Source organism: Salvelinus alpinus, chromosome 14 (assembly GCF_045679555.1).
Source record: "Salvelinus alpinus chromosome 14, SLU_Salpinus.1, whole genome shotgun sequence".
NCBI classification, from domain to species: Eukaryota; Metazoa; Chordata; class Actinopteri; order Salmoniformes; family Salmonidae; genus Salvelinus; species Salvelinus alpinus.
The window spans coordinates 21913360-21934996 of NC_092099.1; the positions used below are offsets into that span (position 1 = coordinate 21913360).

Sequence of the window (21637 nt, forward strand, 5' to 3'; positions counted from 1 at the left end):
TTGCTACAGAGGCAATTGGTATGTTTTGCGTTTCGAGATATGAATTATGAAAGTCGTTTTGGGGGTGCCCTTTTTCAGTTTGAGGACCTGCCCCCTGAAAGGTCTGTGTACGGCCCTGTAAGACAAGGTCTCGCTTTCTAGACAGCTCGAAAGGCCAGAGTGTCTAAGTCGAAGTGTGAGTCGTGTGACTGGCGAATAAACAATATACATTTTTATAAAGACCGGAAATGTCAGCTGAGTCTAATTCTAGAGTGCAAACAATATTTTGGTTATAAGAGGCCAGTTGTCAGGAAACCCATTGGTACACTCCCTCGGTCATCACACGTTGCATGGCCATGACATCAACCGCAGGTACAACAATAAAACACACTCACCATCTGTTTACACTTTGGTTTACCACAGACACGGGAGACATTTCGTGAACTGCAGATATTTTTTGGTTGAGCAGTTTACATTGTACAATACTCTACTACACTAAGAAAGCAAACAAACATGTTTTTATACTCTTATGCAGGAACCTGTGTACATATTTTCCACATAAAGTGACCAGGAGCATTTGGGCTTTGATTTTGTTTTCCACCCCCCAGTCTAAGTCTTCCACGTAAGTCAACAAAGCCAGCCGTTTCCTGAAAACTGCAAGCACATCTTTGAGGTAAGGCTTCAGCTGTTTCAGCTGAGCATTTGTTTTAAACCATGGTGTGCTACAGGGCAGGAAAGGTTGTGTTAGGTCTTCATGTCACAGTCACAAACTAGAGCACACAAAGCAGAAAAAGGAAAGCTAGCTTATAGTCACGCGGTCTTTCTAACTATAGTTCTACATGGATGCAGGCTATGCTTCTTGAAAAACATGTCCTTACATAAAGCAAGCAAAATGAAAGTATAAATACTAGGAGGGAGACCATTTTTGACAGCTGAGCCAACTGTTGATTCTGTTCAATTGTACAAAATGTATTGAAATCAAACTTCATAGACAATGATATTGTGCATACAGACAAGCTGTGGTCCATTATGTATGCGTGGTCCTGCAAACTCAAATATCTGCGGTCTTCTTCGCAACGCTAACCAACACTAGTCCTTCGCAACGCATACCAACACTAGTCCTTCGCAACGCATACCAACACTAGTCCTTCGCAACACATACCAACACTAGTCCTTCGCAACGCAAACCAACACTAGTCCTTCGCAACACATACCAACACTAGTCCTTCGCAACACATACCAACACTAGTCCTTCGCAACGCAAACCAACACTAGTCCTTCGCAACGCATACCAACACTAGTCCTTCGCAACGCAAACCAACACTAGTCCTTCGCAACGCAAACCAACACTAGTCCTTCGCAACGCAAACCAACACTAGTCCTTCGCAACGCATACCCACACTAGTCCTCTGCACATGTCATAGAGTTGCTCAAATAATACGCTGTGTCAGGTATTATTGCAGTGGTGGAAAAAGTGCCCAATTGTCATACTTGAGTAAAAGTAAAGATACCTTAAAAGATAATGACTCAAGTAAAAAAGAAAGTCACCCAGTAAAATACTACTTGAGTAAAAGTCTAAAAGTATTTGGTTTTAAATGTACTTAAGTACAACAGTAAATGTAATCTCTAAAATATTCTTAAGTATCAAAAGTCAAAGTAAAAGTATAAATCATTTCAAATTCCTTATAATAAGCAAACCAGAATGCACGATTTTCTTTATTTTCTTTATTTATGAATATCCATGGGCACACTTCAACACTCAGACATAATTTACAAACAAAGCATTTGTGTTTAGTGAATCTGCCAGATCAGAGGCAGTAGGGATGACTGGGGATGTTCTCTTGATTAGTGCACAAATTAGACAATTTCCTGCTTAGCATTCAAAATGTAACTAGTCCTTTTGGGTGTCAGGGAAAATGTATGGAATAAAAAGTACATTCATTTCTTCAGGAATGTAGTGGAGTAAAAGTAAAAGTAGTCAAAAATATAAATAGTAAAGTACAGATGCCCCAAAAACTACTTAAGTAGTACTTTAAAGTATTTGTACTGAATTACTTTTCACCACTGTTTTATTGTCTAGATAGAAACTAGAAAACACTACTTTATCCAACGGTCACTAGGGATTTGGCTGCATCTCCCTCCAACAATAAAACATGACAGCCAATCAGATAGAGTCATCCACTTCCCAGGGCCAATTCCCAAGCTGTCCCAAGGTCATGCATGCTGATCCAGCAGCATAAGCAGTCCTGAATGCTCGTAACAACTGGTTTCCCCCACATCCAAAACATCTTATGGTTAATGGCAAAACCACCATCTGCTGGGACTGTCTTATTATATCAATACACAGCTGTTGTGTCCAAAGCTTAAGGCTAATACACCACTTCCAGAACAGTGAAATTGAATGTAGGTCTGCATACAGAATTCTCAGAGAATGTTAGTGTCCATTACATGGAGTTGATGTAGCGGAGGGGTTATCGGCTGCTATTTCTTGATGGAATAATTTGTCTAGTTGGCTGCTCTGCTATGGAACATAATGAGGGAGGAATGTGAGAGAAGTAAACACTGTGAGGAGGAAACCTAATTGGCAATTAGCAGTAGTTTAGGAGGGAACCCTGGACTGGAGGTGAACCAAATGCGGGGAGAGAACATTTTCATCTATCGCAGTGTCAGTATAATGGGTTTGATCGACCCTTTGCCCAAGATGGGAACAGAACTGTGAAAATGGCGCCGGAGGGGAGGGCTGCTGTTTTATCAGCTCTTAACCAAACACGCTATTTTGTTTGTTTTTTGGCGTTGTTCGTAACTTGTTTTGTACATAATGTTGCTGCTACCGTCTCTTATGACCAAAAAGAGCTTTGAGACATCAAAACTGGGAATACTCACCTCAAATTGGACGAAGAGTTCTTCTTTAATGAGTCGGATGGGAGGGATACACTACTACAGACACCAGACCAGGCCCAGATCCCCGTGATTCGCTGGAAAAGGAAACGGAGGTTTCGCGGAAAGACATCAGGGTGCCTTGTGAGGATCAGGCGACGAGTGGCTAATCTGCCCTAGCCATCCATCCCGCTAGCTAACAGTCAGTCTCTGGAAAATAAATGGGACGAACTGAAAGCACGTATATCATACCGACAGGACATTAAAAACTGTAATATCTTATGTTTCACCGAGTCGTGGCTGAACGGCGACATTAAGAACATACAACTGGTGGCTTATACACTCTATCGGCAGGACAGAACAGCAGCCTCTGGTAAGACACGGGGCTGGGGCCTATACATATTTGCAAACAATAGCTGGTAAACGATATCTAAGGAAGTCTCAAGGTTTTGCTCGCCTGAGGTAGAGTATCTCATGATAAGCTGTAGACCACACTATCTACCTAGAGAGTTTTCATCTGTATTTTTCGTAGCTGTCCACATACCACCACAGACCGAGGCTGGCACTAAAACCGCACTCAATGAGCTGTATTCCGCCATAAGCAAACAGGAAAATGCTCATCTAGGGGAGGCGCTCCTAGTGGCCGGGGACTTTAATGCAGGGAAACTTAAATCTGTTTTACCTAATTTCAATCAGCATGTTACATGTGCAGAGGGAAAAAATTCTAGACCACCTTTACTCCACACACAGAGACGCGTACAAAGCTCTCCCTCGCCTTCCATTTGGCAAATCTGACCATAACTCTATCCTCCTGATTCCTGCGTACAAGCAAAAATTAAAGCAGGAAGCACCAGTGACTCAATCTATAAAAAGTGGTCAGATGAAGCAGATGCTAAACTATAGGACTGTTTTGCTAGCACAGACTGGAATATGTTCCTGGATTCTTAAGATGGCATTGAGGAGCCACCACATCAGTCACTGGCTTTATCAATAAGTGCATCGAGCACATCCGCCCCACAGTGACTGTACGTATATACGCCAACCAGAAGCCATGGATTACAGGCAACATTCGCACTGAGCTAAAGGCTAGACCCGCCGCTTTCAAGGAGCGGGATTCTATCCCGGAAGCTTATAAGAAATCCCGCTATGCCCTATGACGAACCAACAAACAGGAAAAGCGTCAATACAGGACTAAGACCAAATCATACTACACCGGCTCTGACGCTCGTCGGATGTGGCAGGGCATGCAAACTATTACAAACTACAAAAGGAAGCACAGCCGAGAGCTGCCCAGTGATACGAGCCTACGCTAAACAAATGATATGCTCACATCGAGGCAAGTAACACTGAAACATGCATGAGGACATAAGCTGTTCCGAACAACTGTGTGACCATGCTCTCCGCAGCCGATGAGAGTAAGACATTTAAACAGGACAACATTCAAAAGGCCGCTAGGCAAGACGAATTACCAGGAAGTGTACTCTGAGCATGCGCTGACCAACTGGCAAGTGTCTTGTAACGCCTGTCGTCGGAAGGAGTGGACCAAAGCGCAGCGTGAAAAGTGTTTATGATTTTATTTATTATCAAAAAACACTCGAACAAAGTAACAAAACGAAAGCGAACAGTTCTGTCAGGTAACAGAGACTAAACAGAAATAACTACCTACAAAACATAGGTGGGAAAAAGGCTGCCTAAGTATGATTCCCAATCAGAGACAACGATAGACAGCTGTCTCTGATTGGGAACCACACTGGCCAAAAAACAAAGAAATAGAAAACAGAAAAAAAGAAACTAGAATGCCCACCCTAGTAACACCCTGGCCTAACCAAAATAGAGAATAAAAGCCTCTCTATGGCCAGGGCATGACATGTCTTCACTGACATTTTCAACCTCTTCCTGTCTGAGTCTGTAATGCCAACATGTTTCAAGCAGACCACCATAGTCCCTGTGCCCAAGAACAATAAGGTAACCTGCCTAAATGACTACTGACCCGTAGAACTCACGTCTGTAGCCATGAAATGCTCTGAAAGGCTGGTCATGGCTCACATCAACACCATTATCCCAGAAAACCTAGACCCACTCCAACTTGCATACCGCACCAACAGATCCACAGATGATGCAATCTCTATTGCACTCCACACTGCCCTTTCACACATGGAGAAAAAACATGAACACTTTTGTGAGAATGCTATTCATTGACTATAGCTCAGCGTTCAACACCATAGTGCCCTCAAAGCTCATCACTAAGCTAAGGACCCTGGGACTAAACCCCTCCCTCTGCAACTGGATCCTGGACTTCCTGACGGCCTGCCCCCAGGGTGTAAGGTTAGGGAACAACACATCTGCCACGCTGATCCTCAACATGGGGGCCCCTCAGGGGTGCGTGCTCAGTCCCCTCCTGTACTCCCTGTTCACTCATGACTGCATGGCCAGGCACAACTCCAACACCATCATTAAGTCTGCTGATGACACAACAGTGCTAGGCCTGATCACCGACAAAGATGAGACAGCCTAAAGGGAGGAGGTCAGAGACCTGACCTTGTGGTGCAAGGACAACAACCTCTCCCTCAACGTGATCAAGACAAAGGAGATGATTGTGGACTACAGGAAAAGGAGGACCGAGCACGCCCCTATTCTCATCGATGGGGCTGTAGTGGAGCAGGTTGAGAGCTTCAAGTTCCTTGGTGTCCACATCACCAACAAACTAACATGGTCCAAGCACTCCAAGACAGTCGTGAAGAGGGCACGACAAAACATATTCCCCCTCAAGAGACTGAAAAGATTTGGCACGAGTCATCAGATCCTCAAAAGGTTTTACAGCTGCACCATTGAGAGCTTTCTGACGAATTGCATCACTGCCTGGTATGGTAACTGCTTGGCCTCCGACCGCAAGGCATTACAGAGGGTAGTGAGTACGGCCCAGTACATCACCGGGGCCAAGCTTCCTGCCATCCAGGACCTCTATACCAGGCGGTGTCAGAGGAAGGCCCTAAACATTGTCAAAGAGTCCAGCCACCCTAGTCATAGACTGTTCTCTCTAATACCGCACGGCAAGCGGTACCGGAGCGCCAAGTCTAGGTCCAAGAGGCTTCTAAACAGCTTCTACCCCCAAACCATAAGACTCCTGAACAGCTAATCAAATGGCTACCCAGACTATTTGCATTGCCCCCCCTTTCTATGCTGCTGCTACTCTCTGTTATTATCTATGCATAGTCACTTTAATAACTCTACCTACATGTACATATTACCTCAATTACCTCGACACCGGTGCCCCTGCACATTGACTCTGTACCGGTACCCCCTGTATATAGCCCCGCTATTGATATTTGCATACCACTGCTGGCTTGCTTCTGAAGCTAAGCAGGGTTGGTCCTGGTCAGTCCCTGGATGGGAGACCAGGTGCTGCTGGAAGTGGTGTTGGAGGGCCAGTAGGAGGCACTCTTTCCTCTGGTCTAAACAAAGATCCCAATGCCCCAGGGCAGTGATTGGGGACACTGCTCTGTGTAGGGTGCCGTCTTTCGGATGGGACGTTAAACGGGTGTCCTGACTCTCTGAGGTCATTAAAGATCCCATGGCACTTATCGTAAGAGTAGGGGTGTTAACCCCGGTGTCCTGGCTAAATTCCCAATCTGGCCCTCAACCATCACGGTCACCTAATAATCCCCAGTTTACAATTGGCTCATTCATCCCCCTCCTCTCCCCTGTAACTATTCCCCAGGCCGTTGCTGCAAATGAGAATGTGTTCTCAGTCAACTTACCTGGTAAAATAACGGTAAAAATTTTTTTTTTTACCGGTGCTCTTAAATTATGAGTTATTCTTATCTCTTACTTTTTTTTAAGGTATTTTTTAAAAACTGCATTGTTTTAAGGGCTTGTAAGTAAGCATTTCACTGTAAGATCTACAACTGTTGTATTAGGCGCATGTGACAAATCAAATTTCATTTGAATTGATTTGAACTTCTGTCATCTTAAATTTGTAACTGTGTTACTTTGTATGTACTGTATGTGGTATTATGCATTAACGAAAACAAAGGGTGATCTCTTTCAGAAATTATGAAATGAGTTTCACCTTTTATCTGAGCTGCGTTTAAACAGGCAGAGCTGATCTGATTAGTCAAAAGACCAATTAGTGAAAAAAATACCAGAATTCAACTGCCTGTGTACAAGCAGCCAGAGAGACCCATTGATGTCACTCTCAAAGTAGCTGTTGCTTTCACACTGCTTAGATCAGGGTTTGATCTTATCCACAGAGAGCCAGTGTGGGTGCAGGCATTTGTTCCAACTAAGCAGTTACACACCTGATTAAAAATACACTGGCCCTCTGCAAATAAATATGTCATCGAGTAGTATCAAAAGTTTGCCCAACAGCAGTTTTTATGAAGTTCTCAGATATTCCTCAGAAAATAACAGATGTCTTCAGGGTATGTCAAGAGTTTGAAGGCTTTCAGAAGGTCACAGTTTTGTATCTTCTTGGAATCCTATCTCATATTTATTGTCAGAGATCATATCTACCACCACTCACCATAAAAGTTTGAAAAGTTTCTGAGATGAGAGTACAGGGATGGCACAATAAAGTGACTTGAATGGAGAATGAAAGATGTTTTTTTATTGTCTGAGGTAATGTCAACAATATACAGTGCCTTCATAAAGTATTCACACCCTTGACTTTTTCCACATTTGTTGTGTTACAGCAGGAATTTAAGATTGATTAAATTAATATTTTGTGTCTCTTGCCTATACACGATACACTTTAATATTAAAGTGGATTTTAAAAATAAATTACTTAAAAATGAAAAGCTCATCTTGTCACGTCCTGACCATAGTTCTTATGTGTTTTGCTTGTTTTAGTGTTGGTCAGGACGTGAGCTGGGTGGGCATTCTATGCTGTGTGTCTAGTTTGTCTGTTTCTGTGTTCGGCCTAATATGGTTCTCAATCAGAGGCAGCTGTCAATCGTTGTCCCTGATTGAGAATCATATATAGGTGGCTTGTTTTGTGTTGGGATTTTGTGGGTGGTTGTTTCCTGTCTTTGTGTTTTGTCTGCACCAGAAAGGACTGTTTCGGTTTGCCACATTTGTTATTTTGTTTTGTAAGTGTTCACGTTTATTTTGTCGTAATTAAACATGTTGAGCACTGGCTACGCTGCGTGTTGGTCCGATCCCTGCTACATTCTCTCTTCTCGTGAAGAGAGGGAAGGCTGCCGTTACAGAACCACCCACCAATTTCGGACCAAGCAGCGTAGCAACGGGCAGCAGCGGCAGCAGCAGCAGCAGCGGGACCAGGAGAAATGGACATGGGAGGACGAGCTGGACGGTAAAGGACCCTGGGCAGAGCCAGAGGAGTATCGCCGCCCCAAAGCAGAGCTGGAGGCAGCAAAAGCGGAGAGGCGGCGTTTTGAGGAGCTAGCTCGGCAGCGGGAGCTGGATCTGGGTTACACCACTTGGGAGGAAATAAACAGGTGGTCGGTTGACCCAGGGAGAGTGCCGGAGCCCGCCTGGGATTCGATGGAGCAATGTGCGGAGGGATACCGGCGAATGAGGTTAGCACGACAGCGCGATAGGATGCCCGAGAAGAAACCCCAAAAATGTATTTGGGGGGGGGGGGGGGGGGCTAAAGGGTAGTGTGGCGAAGTCAGGTAGGAAACCTGCGCCCACTTCCCAGGCTTACCGTGAAGAACGGGAGTACGGGCAGACACCATGTTATGCGGAAGAGCGCACGGTATCTCCTGTACGTGTGCTTAGCCCGGTGCGGTACATTCCAGCTCCACGTATCGGCCGGGCTAGATTGAGCATTGAGCCAGGTGCCAAGAAGCCGGCTCAACGCGTCTGTTCTCCAGTGCGTCTCCTCGGGCTGGCATACATGGCACCAGCCTTACGCATGGTGTCCCCGGTTCGCCAACACAGCCCAGTGCGGGTTATTCCACCTCCCCGCACTGGTCGGGCTACGGGGAGCATTCAACCAGGTAAGGTTGGGCAGGCTCGGTGCTCAAGGGAGCCAGTACGCCTTCACGGTCCGGTATATCCGGCGCCACCTTCCCGCCCCAGCCCAGTACCATCAGTGCCTACACCACGCACCAGGCTTCCAGTGCGTCTCCAGAGCCCTGTTCCTCCTCCACGCACTCTCCCTGTGGTGCGTGTCTCCAGCCCAGTACCTCCAGTTCCGGCACCATGCACTAAGCCTCCTGTGCGTCTCCAGAGCCCTGTACGCACTGTTCCTGCTCCCCGCACTAGCCTTGAGGTGCGTGTCTCCAGTCCGGTACCACCAGTTCCGGCACCACGCACCAGGCCTACTGTGCGCCTCAGCAGGTCAGAGTCGGTCGTCTGCCCAGCGCAGTCTGAGCTGCTTGCCTGCCCAGCGCCGTCTGAGCTGCCTGCCTGCCCAGCGCCGTCTGAGCTGCCTGCCTGCCCAGCGCCGTCTGAGCCATCCGCCTGCCCAGCGCCGTCTGAGCCATCCGTCTGCCCAGCGCCGTCTGAGCCATCCGTCTGCCCAGCGCCGTCTGAGCCATCCGTCTGCCCAGCGCCATCTGAGCCATCCGTCTGCCCAGCGCCATCTGAGCCATCCGTCTGCCCAGCGCCATCTGAGCCGCCCGTCTGTTCCGAGCCGTCAGAGCCGCCCGTCTGTTCCGAGCCGTCAGAGCCGCCCGTCTGTCCCGAGCCGTCAGAGCCGCCCGTCAGTCAGGAGCCAATGGAGCCGTCAGTCAGTCAGGAGCCGTCAGAGCCGCCCGTCAGTCAGGAGCCAATGGAGCCGTCAGTCAGTCAGGAGCCGCCGGAGCCGCCAGCCAGTCAGGAGCCGCCAGAGCCGCCAGCCAGTCAGGAGCCGCCAGCCAGTCAGGAGCCGCCAGAGCCGCCAGCCAGTCAGGAGCTGCCAGAGCCGCCAGCCAGTTTCGGACTGTTTCGGTTTGCCACATTTGTTATTTTGTTTTGTAAGTGTTCACGTTTATTTTGTCGTAATTAAACATGTTGAGCACTGGCTACGCTGCGTGTTGGTCTGATCCCTGCTACATTCTCTCTTCTCGTGAAGAGAGGGAAGGCTGCCGTTACACCTCTTTGTACCTCACACATACAATTATTTGTAAGATCCATCAGTCGAGCAGTGAATTTCAAACACAGACTCAACCATAAAGACCACAGAGGTTTTCCAGTGCCTCACAAAGAAGGGCAGCTATTGGTAGATGGCTCAAAATAAAAAAAGCAGACATTGAATATCCGTTTGAGCATGGTGAATTTATTAATAACACTTTGAATGGTGTATGAATACACCCTTTTACTACTAAGGCACAGACGTCCTTTCTAACTCAGTTGTCGGAGAGGAAGGAAACCTCTCAGGGATTTCACCATGAGGCCAATGGTGACTTTAAAACAGTTACAGAGTGTAATGGCTGTGATAGGATAAAATTGAGGATGGATCAACAACATTGTATTTACTCCACAATACTAACCTAAATGACAAAAGAAAGTAAAACTGTATTCTTGGAAATAGGGGGCGTTGTTTTCACTTTGGGAAAAAATCGTGCCCAAATTAAACGGCCTTGTACTCTGTTCTAGATCATACAATATGCATATTATTATTACTATTGGATAGAAAACACTCTGAAGTTTCTAAAACTGATTGAATTATATCTGTGAGTAAAACAGAACTCAATTGGCAGCAAACTTCCAAACAGGAAGTGAAAATTCTGAAAGTGGGGCTCTGTGTCAGGGCTTGCCTATTCAATTGCCTTATATTTATGGTCTGTATGCACTTCATACGCCTTCCACTAGATGTCAACAGGCAGTAGAATGTTGAATGGGGTGTCTACCTTGATGTGAGACCGAATGAGAGCTTTTGGAGTGACAGGTCCGCCCTATTGGCAGTATTCAACTGCGCACCAGGGAACCCCACATTGTCTTCTGAAAAGCGTTAGGTATACACGACGAAATGTTCCGGCTCGGACTTTATTGGATACATATGAGAAAAATATCATAAAGATGGATTTTCAACCGAGTTTGACCAGTTTATTCAACGTTTATTGTGAATTTTGGAATTTTTCGTTCCATGCGCCAAGAGTTCTTGGACATGTGCGCTACACCATGCTAGCCAAAGTTGCTAATTCGACAGAAGAAATTGACATTCTAAAACAAAACAACGATTTATTGTGGAACTAGGACTCCTTGCACTACATTCTGATGGAAGATCATCAAAGGTAAGAGAATATTTATGATGTTATTTCATATTTTTGTGGTATATGTTGGCTCCAACAAGGCGGAGAATTGGTGGGCGCTGTCTCACAATATTGCATGCTGTACTTTGTACTAAAGTTATTTTTTTAAATCTAACAGCGGTTGCATTAAGAACCAGTGTATCTTTCATTTGCTGTACAACATGTATTTTTTAGTAAAGTTTATGATGAGTTTTTTGGTTAGATTACGTGACAGTCCAAAATTTCTCCAGACAATTTGGTGCATTATGGCGACGTATTCACTATAAATATGCACATTTTTGAACAAAACATAAATGTATTGTATAACATGATGTTATAAGACTGTCATCTGATGAAGTTGTTCAAAGGTTAGTGATTAATTTTATCTCTATTTGTGGGTTTTGTGAAAGCTATGTTAGCGGTGAAAAAATGGCGTTGTGTGTTTGGCTATTATGGTGAGCTAATATAAATATATATTGTGTTTTTGCTGTAAAACACTTAAAAAAACTGAAATATTGGCTGGATTCACAAGATGTTTATCTTTCATTTGCTGTACAACATGTATTTTTCATAAATGTTTTATGATGAGTATTTATATATTTCACGTTGCTCTCTGTAATTATTCTGGCTGTTTTGGTGCTATTTGTGACGGTGGCTGCAATGTAAAACTACGATTTATACCTATAAATATGCACATTTTCGAACAAAACATAAATGTATTGTATAACATGATGTTATAAGACTGTCATCTGATGAAGTTGTTCAAAGGTTAGTGATTAATTTTATCTCTATTTGTGGGTTTTGTGAAAGCTACCTTTAGGGTGGAAACATGGCGTTGTGTGTTTGGCTATTGTGGTGAGCTAACAAATTTATATTGTGTTTTCGCTGTAAAACATTAAAAAAAACGGAAATGATGGCTGGATTCACAAGATGTTTATCTTTCATTTGCTGTATTGGACTTGTGATTTCATGAAATTATATTATATGATATCCCTGTGGCGCTAGGCTAGGCTATGCTAGTCAGCTTTTTTGATGAGGATGATCCCGGATCTGGGATGGGGGGTCCGTAGAGGTTAAAATTCATGGAAAACATTGAATCAATTAATTTTTGCTCAGTATGCTGTTGCATTGTTGCTCGTTATACCGTAAATCAATTAAACTACACTGTTAGTATCAAAGTTATGAAAAGTGCTGGCATGTGTTGACTTTTCCATTATAAAAATAAATCACAGCTGTGTTTTCTTTGCACTCCTTTGTCCTTGAGCCCCAAAAAAATGAAACCACATCGCAGAGAAAATTATTCAAGTAGTCTCACCTACAGTACTGTATATGTCTGACTACCAGAGATAAATTAAAAGCGGACATTTGACAATCAGTAAAGCAACATATAGGACTGACAAATAGTGTTTCAAAGCTACACAGGAGAGTAGAAAACAGAGGATATTGAAAAACAGCTTCAATATCAGAGAAATATAATGATCAAAAGAATACATTGAAATCTACCAACATATAACTAATACCTTAAGAGAGAAGTGGAAAATATGTGGGAAATATGACTGTGAGCATCCCTTCAATTAACTTAGTAAAATCTATAAAAAATCATCAACTAACAAATCCTCATCATTTTTTAACAAGGCAAGTCAGTTAAGAACAATTTCTTATTTTCAATGACGGCCTAGGAACAGTGGGTTAACTGCCTTGTTCAGGGGCAGAACGACAGATTATTACCTTGTCAGCTCTGGGATTTGATCTTGCAACCTATACGGTTACTAGTCCAACGCTCTAACCACTAGGCTACCTGCCACCCCGTCACATTAGACTGTTCCATCATATCATACCGTAACTTAATATCAATGTACAACAACCTGGCACAGAAAAAGGGTAACTCAACACGAGTCTAGAGTTGATACAAAAAGTCAAACAAATCACACAAGCAGAGAGAATTATTAATTGGGAGTAAAGAGTTAAACAGTTATTAGGCCATCGACATTCCAGAAAGCACTGTCCTCCTGATACAGTAAGTCAATGAGGGGAGAGGTGATTGAGTCACTGTTAAATAAATAAAAAATCCATTCAAAAATATATATTTTTTAAAAGTCAGCAGTGAATCATTTGAATCTTGGAAACAGAAAGTGGAAACAGCTGACAAAGCACACCATTTCTGGAAAGGCATGTCAACTTCTCTGAAATGTTTAAACAAAATTATCTAATCTGGGGTCATTGTCTGGGAGCCCTGATGAATTGAATGCTTCCCTTGTATCTTGCTTCAGCTTCATCACGAAATCCACAGATAGTTTCCCCCTCAACCCCCACAGTCAAGCATCTTAGAAAATGCATTCAACAAGGTCAGATATTCTGCAGAGTAATTTTGGTAACAATTCATTGACATTGTTACTTTTTGCTGACATAGTGATTAACTCCAAGCTTAATTCACATTCTTTCAAGTTTCCAATTTACACTGCCTTAGGACCTCTGGGTACTAACTGTGGGACACATTGCATTTGACACTTGTGCTAAAAAGTTTCTGCACATTTACCTTGACGTTGCATGACAGGAACATTTAGTTATTAACCCCCATCAACTTTCCTAATGGTTCTTAAAATCTCTAAATTGTACGCAAGTTGCTTGATATAACAACAGTGATGTGAAAATCACTTATTAAATTATATATGTCAGTGCCACTTTCTCCCCAAGGCTTAAATAACGCATTCTAGATTGGATGATTGCCATGATTATACCTGACAGGATTTCAATATGTTCTACTTTGTAGTTTATAATGTATATTTATAGAATTCTATGCATTCAAGTGCTTCAAGTGAGTGTAAAGAGATGGCCCACTTTCAATATGTCAAAGTAATATCTGATGAAGACGAAGAGGGTTCAGCAGGAAAAGAGGTTAGAGGAAACACATCTTTGTATTAGTTGAATGGAGTTGTGCTTTATAGAGAATGGTATCTAATTAGATGCTTTGTTAGATTATCAAACATGCCTTCATCATAAACACCTGTCATCCTATTCTAATATTTACATATGAAAAATGTGGGCCTACCTTGCTGCTGAGGCCGGCCAGGATTCTTGAACAAATTAAAACATATGAATTCAATGACTATATTTGAGGAGAAAAGGTTTGCCAGATAGTTTTTTGTTGTTGTTGCTGTCAATAATGCAAACTCCATTTTTTCTTCTTCATACATTGTTTTGGACCAAAATGTGTGTAGGTTGGCACTAAATACACATGCACAAACACAGAAATTTTGGTTTTCTCATGTTGTAACATCATCATGTTTATAGAGTTTGGGGAAGTGGAGGGTGGGCTGTGTATCATCACGACAGACCCATTTCACAAGAGCCATCACACAACCACACACATAGCTGGAAAAACACTAATCTCCACTTGTTCCCTTCGTTTCCTGTCGTTAGAAAACCCAGCACCCTCTTCCATACACACACTCCCCCTCAAACACACACACTGTTGAAACTATTAATCTGCAACACATAGTGCAACTTTTGATTTCAATCCATTGCCCATCTTCATATTAACCCATTTATTTGGGATTTTTGCATGTAGCCTATTGCTTCTCAATGGGATCTAATGAGTGAGCCAATTCCATATAGGATTTTTTTTTAAATCAACTTAACCTATTTGGGAGCCTTTTATTAAGCACATTAGCATTGCAGATTTGCCTGTGTAGTCATTGGAAATCCGATTACCACCCGCTGATGCATTACATGGAGTTCCAAAGCTGTGGGAGCACTGCAAGCAGGCAGGCAGGCAAGGTGTTGTTCACCATATCCTAGTAGTATATACGAATGGATGGGAGGGCTACCCTGAGTGACCTCTGGGATCACTCACGATTTATCTGAATAAATTGGAGCGGCAGGGGTAGAGATAAGGGGTGTATATTTTCCTGGTATTTTTCAAATGTTCCGTCCCTAGAATAAATCACTTTTCTCCCGGGTAACCAGGTATTGCAAGCCCAAACCGGAAATGTCATTCTAAAGCACATACATATGTCTGGATTTGATGAGAGCTTTGATAGGCATGACAATTCAAGCCTGATGCTACCTGAGCCCGATTAGCCATAAATTATACATTTTATGAGCCCAAGCCCAAAAAAGGCCAAATGAAATGATTGTGCCATTATATTACGTGTGACAGAAAAACATAAAAGCCCATAGATGTAGCTATGCTTCCTTAGGTAAACAAATGAAAATGAAAGCTCCAGTAGGCTAATCTTTTTGAGTGTGGACTGTATTACTGTACTGTATTGTATAATACTGTATTATATGGACTGGAATTACGTACCTCGTTCAAAACCATGAAGCTGGGAGATAACATGATATGCTGGTGCAGGACAAGAGGCTTACAAAGTTACAATTTTAGGCCAGCAATTTGATTTACATTTTGAAAACATTTTAAATGTTGATAATTATTGGGCTAATATTCATAATATTTCCCCTAATGTTGTGCGACGTCGGTATTAGCCTACCTTCTCTTTCTTTCGATTGTTGCTTCATTACTACCTCACTTTCAACAGTTAAATTAAATACCTTTTATTGTCCTCATCTTCATCACTGTAATGACAAGTTTGAATAAATTAGGACTGCAGTAAGATGCAAACGGCTTTCACTTCTCTTCACAAAGATTGAATGGTTATGGTCTGAATAAACAACTGCTATAGCTGCCATCGTGCGTGCTCTCTTTCAAATTGCCTGTGACTTCTATTGGATGAGGTCTTTAGCATTCAGTAAACAAAAGATTGCAAAAAAGGTCCTGCAAGCAATTGTAGTGTAGCTTTTCCTGGGACTCCAAGAGCCAAGGACTGTTTTTTAAGGAGAGTGGCCAGGGGAGCGCAAGTGTATTTTGTGCAAGTTAGAAGTTTATGCACATCCCAACATTCATTAGTTAAATCTAGGCTAGGACATCTATATATCTATACTGAACAAAAATTTAAAACTCAACATGTAAAGTGTTGGTCACATGTTTCATGAGGTGAAATTAAAGATCCCAGAAATGTTCCATACACACAAAAAGCATATTTCTCTCAAATGATGTGCACAAATTTCTTTACATCCCTGTTAGTGAGCATTTCTCCATTGCTAAAATAATCCATCCACCTGACAGGTGTGGCATATCAAGAAGCTGATTAAACAGCATGATCATTACACAGGTGCACCTTGTGCTTGGGACAATGAAAGGCCACTCTAAAATGTGCAGCGTTGTTACACAACACAATGCCACAGATGTTTCAAGTTTTGATGGGATGTGCAATTGGCATGCAGACTGCACGAATGTCCACCAGAGCTGTTGTCAGAGAATTGGAAGTTAAATTCTCTACCATCAGCTGCCTCCAATGTCATTTACAGAATTTGGCAGTACGTCCAACTGACCACACAACTGCAGACCACGTGCAACCACACCAGCCCAGGACCTCCACATCAGGCTTTTTCACCTGCGGGATAGTCTGAGACCAGCTAACCGGAAAGTTGATGAAACTGAGTATTTCTGTCTGTAAAAAAGCCCTTTTGTGGGGAAAAACTCATTTTGACTGGCTGGGCCTGGCTCCCATGTTGGTGGGTCTTGCTCCCAGGCCCACCCATGGCTGAGCCCCTGCCCAGTCATGTGAAATCCATAGTTCATGGCCTAACTAATTCATTTCAATTGACTGATTTCCTTCTATGAACTGTAACGCAGTAAAAACGTTGAAATTGTCGCATGTTGCGTTTATATTTTTGTTCAGTATACACAGTACCAGCCAAAAGTTTGGACACACCTACTCATTCAAGAGTTTTTCTTTATTTTGACTATTTTCTACATAGTAGAATAATAGTGAAGACATCAAACCTATGAAATAGCTCATACGGAATCATGTAGTAACAAAAAAAAGTGTTAAACAAATAGAAATATGTAATATTTGAGATTCTTCAAAGTACCCACCCTTTGCGTTGATGACTTTGCACACATTTGGCATTCTCTCAACCAGCTTCATGAAGTAGTCATCTGGAATAAATTTAAATCAACAGGTGTGCCTTGTAAAAAGTTAATTTGTGGAATTTCTTTCCTTCTTAATGTGCTTGAGCCAATTAGTTGTGTTGTGACAAGGTAGGGTTGGTATACAGAAAATAGCCCTATTTGGTAAAATACCAAGTCCATATTATGGCAAGAACAGCTCAAATAAACAAAGAGAAACGACAGTCCATCATTACCTTAAGACATGAAGGTCAGTCAAAAGGGACATTTCAAGAACTTTGAATGTTTCTTCAAGTGCAGTCGCAAAAACCATCAAGCGCTATGATGAAACTGGCTTTCATGAGGACCACCACAGGCAAGGAAGACCCAGAGTTACCTCTGCTGCAGAGGATAAGTTCATTAGAGTTACCAGCTCAAAAAATTGCAGCCCAAATAAATGCTTCACAGAGTTCAAGTAACAGACACATCTCAACATCAACTGTTAAGAATAGACTGCGTAAATCAGGCCTTAATGGTCGAATTGCTGCAAAGAACCCACTACTAAAGGACACCAATAAGAAGAGACTCGCTTGGGCAAAAGAATATAAGCAATGGACATTAGACCAGTGGAAATCTGTCCCTTGGTCTGATGCGTCCAAATTTGATATTTTGGATTCCAACCAACGTGTCTTTCTGAGATGCAGAGTAGGTGAACAGATGATCTCCGCATGTTTGGTTCCCACCGTGAAGTATGGAGGATGAGGTGTGATGGTGCTTTGCTGGTGACACCGTCTGTGATTTATTTAGAATTCAAGGCACACTTAACCAGCATGGCTACCACAGCATTCTGTAGCGATACACTATCCCATTTGGTTTGTGCTTAGTGGGACAATCATTTGTTTTTCAACAGGACAATGACCCAACAAACCACCAGGTTGTGTCAGGGCTTTTTGACCAAGAGGTTGAGTGATGGAGTGCTGTATCAGGTGACCTGGCCTCCACAATCACCCGATCTCAACCTAATTGAGATGGTTTGGGATGAATTGGACCACAGAGTGAAAGAAAAGCAGCCAACAAGTGCTCAGCATATGTGGAAAATCCTTCAAGACTGTTGGAAAAGCATAGGATGCCACCTTTCCAACTAGTCAGTTCGTCAACTTTCTGCCCTGCTAGAGCTGCCACGGTCAACTGTAAGTGCTGTTATTGTGAATAGGAAATGTCTAGGAGCAACAACGGCTCAGTCAAGAAGTGGTAGGCCACACAAGCTCACAATACAGGACCGACGAGTACTGAAGTTCGTAAAAATCATCTGTTGCAACATTCACTACCGAGTTCCAAACTGGCTCTGAAAGCAATGTCAAACGTTCGTCGAGAGCTTCATGAAATCGTTTTCCTTGGCCGAGCAGCCGCACACAAGCCTAAGATCACCATGCGCAATTCCAAGCGTCAGTTTTAGTGGTGTAAAGCTCGTCGCCATTGGACTCTGGAGTAGTGGAAACACGTTCTCTGGAGTTATGAATTACGCTTCACCATCTGGCAGACCGAAGGACGAATCTGAGTTTGGCGGATGCCAGGACAACGCTACCTGTCCCATTGGATAGTGCCAACTGTAAAGTTTAGTGGAGGAGGTATAATGGTCTGGGGCGGTTTTTCATGGTTCTGGGTAGTCCCCTTGGTTCCAGTGAAGGGAAATCTTAACATTACATTATTCAATGACATTGTAGACAATTCTGTGCTACCAACTTTCTGGCAACAGCTTGGAGAAGGCCCTTTTCTGTTTCAGCATGACAACGCCCCTGTGCACAAAGCAAGGTCCATACAGAAATAGTGTGTCGAGATCAGTGTGGAGGCCTGACCTCAACCCCATCGAACACCATTTGTGACTCACCACCTGGATTCGGTCTTATGTAGCAAAATGTGAAATGGTGTTTTTTACATTGAATAAAAGTAGAGACTGCGAGTCTGTGGCCTTTGAATGTTTTGGTATCTAGTGAAGAGCTCTTCGTTGTCTACACCCATTCAGCATTGTACACACCCTCTTAAGCTTTAGCCCCACCCACCTCATTTCGCTCTCGGAGCATTCAGAACCCACACTTGACGCTCTGGCCGATGATTTGTCTACCTCTGGATTACATGAAAACAGCCTAACCAGCTCTGCTGGCAACAATATCATTACGCTTTTTAACAGACATTTACTGACACCGGCCATATTCAACGGGTGTTGTACACACGTCACGTAACATTAGCTAACGAGCCAGCCAGCTAACAGTAGCTAGTTAAACAACAATGAACAAAGTGCCAACAATGCCACAGTGCTGGGAGCTAACCAACCAGGTTCAATGTTAGCTAGCTAACATTAGACTCTAACTAGAAAAGCAAACAACTCTGGGAAACTAATAATAACGTCCGCTAGGGAGCCAGCCAGCTAACGTTAGCTAGCTAACAGTACACTTTAGCTTAAGACATATAGCTAGCTAGCTAATTAAACAATAAACCACGTTTAAGATCACACACGTCACGTAACGCTAGCTAACGAGCCAGCCAGCTAACGTCAGCTAGTTAAGCAACAATGAACAAAGTGCAAACAATGCCACAGTGCTGGGAGGTAACCAACCTGGTTGACTAGAAAAGCAAATGGCTTTGGGAAACAAATAACATCAGTACACTTTATCTTGAAATGAAACCACTTTCTTTCAAAACTAGAAACGTGTAATATCTCAAAATGTAGCTCGCTAACGCTAGACTATCTTACCTGTATACATCATCATGCATGATGAACGCGTCTCCCTCCCTGTCAGGAATGCCATACCACGGTTGCCCTTAGTTTGAAGATGTAACCCGGACACAGGTGTTTTCTCCATCTTTCATCTTTAGCCATCATAGTCCAATTCCACTGATTTCAAAACTTGATCCTCCAGAAAGTGGAGAGCAACACTTATGCAGCTCCACTACACAATATATATTTCTTAAAAGCCATGTTCAACAGCATTACCAACACAGACTGACGAGCTCAAATAGACAGAAGCCTTCAATATGGCAGATCAATCCAAAATCCTCTCTCGGCATGTCCAGCCCACTCATTATCTCAGCCAATCATGGCTAGAGGGAAGGTTGCTAACTTTTTCTGTGGCTTAACCAACAAGGCTCGTAATTTAACACTTTTATTCGTATTTACAGATGGCATACAGGTTTGTTATTAAGGCACATGAAATGTTCGAGAAGGCATTTCTGCCCCAAAAAACATTTTGATAAAAGAATATTAGGATGCGCTGTCTGTCCCCACCACAGCGTTGATGATTGATCATGCAGATATAAGAGAGAAGGCCGTAGAGAAGCCAGATTTAGACATCACATATAGGCTAATTTAACAGTTCAATTTCACATCATGCTGTTCATTGAAATCATTTATTATACTTTACTGGTTTCTCACAGTTATTTATCCCGGGAAAAGGAAGTGGGTTTGGCCGAGAAATCTCTTTAAATCTCGAAGACCCGGTTCCTGCTATTCAACCCTAGTAGAGATGCCTGGTGGGTGAGACCTTTGGCTGACTCGTGTCATTATTACGATGCCTTAGTGATGGCCGGAGACCTTGAGACCGTGCTTCAGGGGACCTTGAGATCGGGCTGCAGGGGAGGGCTTGCTGGACAGACAATTGAGCCATGACTAAGGTTGGAGAAGTTGAACAATCCTTCTTAATAGTTTACCTCCTGGGCTAGCAATTTGCTTTGTGCTCACATAAACAAAAAAGAAAAGTAGTATCCCCTTGTGATTTCTAATAACAGTATGTGGGATAAAAATAATAATATTAAAAGGCTACAAATACATTCCAGCGGTGCCTCCAATTTTGTTATCCACTCTATGGGCTGTTTTGTAACACCAAGCACATAAAGATTGCTTTGGAAGCTCCTCGGGTGAGCTAGATTTGAAGATGAGCAGTAATCCGACAGCTCCACAGCGGATAAGGTGCCTTACCGATAATTTTGATTGTGAACGACCAGGATCCACTGTTGGGCCTCACTCATCTAATGGCCTCAGAATTTTCATGAGTGCTGTGTCTTCTGTGGGGGGAAGAAGAGAAAGAGAAGAAAGGTTAGTCCTACAGCATTGAGGCTTTGGGAATACTGAATTGATTCTGTACCATCATCTGCCATTGGTCGATACCACACAAGAACAAGAGAATATAGCCTACATAAACAAAAAAGTGCAGATATTTTTGAAAACAATAGTTTGAGTTGGTTATCCAGCTGAAACCTGTAGATTCTGGTAATGTTTAAATAGCCCCCTGTGTCAAATACCTCAGAAAAAAACTGACAGGCATACAGGACATACAGGCATACAGGACATACAGGCATACAGTACATACAGGCATACAGTACATACAGGCATACAGCACATACAGGCATACAGGACATACAGGCATACAGGACATACAGGCATACAGGACATACAGGCATACAGTACATACAGGCATACAGGACATACAGGCATACAGTACCTACAGGCATACAGTACATACAGGCATACAGGCATACAGTACATACAGGCATACAGTACATACAGGCATACAGTACATATAGGCATACAGGACATACAGTGCCTTCAGAAATATGCACACCTCTTTTCTTTTTCCACATTCTGTTGTGTTACAGCTTG

At 43.0% G+C, this 21637-nt stretch overlaps 1 protein-coding gene across 2 annotated transcripts in view; it reads right to left on the reverse strand.

The window, feature by feature from the left end:
• LOC139539166 (PTB domain-containing engulfment adapter protein 1) overlaps positions 1-21637 on the reverse strand; it is a 172450-nt gene that overhangs the window by 54043 nt on the left and 96770 nt on the right. For both annotated transcript variants that reach the window (XM_071342017.1, XM_071342013.1), the window contains exon 2: positions 20957-21042. The gene's annotated coding sequence lies outside the window, so the exon portion shown is untranslated. The remainder of the gene's footprint in view (positions 1-20956; positions 21043-21637) is intronic.